The 1,410-nt window shown below is 45.7% G+C and overlaps 1 pseudogene across 1 annotated transcript; it reads left to right on the top strand.

Annotated features, from left to right (window-relative positions):
• The first annotated feature begins 285 nt into the window (after positions 1–285).
• On the top strand, positions 286–1,089 carry LOC311609334 (U4/U6 small nuclear ribonucleoprotein Prp4-like; annotated as a pseudogene). Its single transcript has one exon. The product of its transcript is annotated as a U4/U6 small nuclear ribonucleoprotein Prp4-like (transcript).
• Positions 1,090–1,410: the final 321 nt, after the last annotated feature.

Raw genomic sequence — 1,410 nt, 5'->3', positions numbered from 1 at the left:
ACTTCTCTGGAATTCCAGCGTCTACTGAAGATCAGCTGAGACATCAGCTGAGACTGAGCACCTACTAGGTTCTTGGACTTCTCATTCCTTGGATTAGTTGGACTGAAGTCTGTAATAAATTCTAATAAACCCATATATATATATATATATCCTGAGATTCCTGAGACAACCAGAACCTCCCAGAGGCAGGAACTGCACAAGGCTCTCTGGTCTTTGAATAATCTCTGCAGTCAGATTGGAGATGATTGGCCGATCTCCTACTGTCACTTTAGTCCCAATGCTAAAATGTTAGTCACAGCTTGTTGGAGTGAGCTCTGGTCTATCCCTGACTGTGGCCTCCTTCATACTCTTAGAAGCCATAACACAAATGTAAGAGCAATTGTATTCCATCCCAAATCTGCTGTCTCATTGGACCAAAAAGATGTCAACTTGGCCTCTCGTGCCACTCTGTGAAATTTTAGAGTCTTGACAGGAATGGACCAGTGGCAGAATATGAGAGCCATGCAGTGCGTGTGGCTCGGGTAATGTGGCATCCGTCAAGGATCATTTCCTGGGCAAAACCTGCTACGACCATTCATGGCACTTATGGGATTTAGAGGCTCAAGAGATCCTACACCTGGAAGACCGCAACAGGGTGTGTATGGCATTGCCTTCCATCAAGATGGCTCTTTCGCTGGCACTGGGGGACTCGATGCATTTGGGTGAGTTTGGGACCTACATGCAGGACGTTGCATTGTTTCTAGAAAGCCATCTATAAGATAAATTTCTCCCCCAATGGCTACCACCTTGCAACTGGCAGTGGACAGTACTTGGAAAGTATGGGATCTTTGACAATGATGCTGTGTCTACACCACCCTTGCCCATGAGAACTTAGTGACCAGTGTCAAGTCTGAGCCTATTCATGGAGACTTCCTGCTCACAGATGCCTATGACAACACAGCCAAGATCTGGACCCACCCAAGCTGGTCCCCACTGAAGACTTTGGCTGGCCATGAAGGCAAAGTGGTGGGCCTACACATTTCTTCTGATGGGTAACTCATAGCCACTTGCTCATAAGACAGGACCTTCAAGCTCTGGATGACAGAGTAGGCAAGACCATGGAAGGAAGGACTCGGACCTTGTGTTCTCACCGAGGGGCCATTTTCCTCAAAGGAAAAGAACTGTGTTGTGTTCTATCATGTTTTCTACGAAATAAATGCCATGTATAGGATTCCATTTTCACATTAGCCCACTTGTGAGTAAGTCAGGCAAACCTTTCATGGTTAGAAGGCAATTCCCCTCTCCGGTTCTGCCATGAACTGTGTAGACTTTGCTCAGACTCAAAACTTTTGAATGCCCTCCCACCTCTCAGCACTCAGCACTGTGACTGTTCTCTCGTTTTTATTTTATTTATTTGTTTGTTTATTTATT

The sequence above is a fragment of the Acomys minous genome (assembly GCF_964271855.1).
Source record: "Acomys minous genome assembly, chromosome: 2".
NCBI classification, from domain to species: Eukaryota; Metazoa; Chordata; class Mammalia; order Rodentia; family Muridae; genus Acomys; species Acomys minous.
The sequence above is the reverse complement of the archived record's forward strand: the minus strand, read 5'-3'. Positions and strand labels throughout refer to the sequence as shown.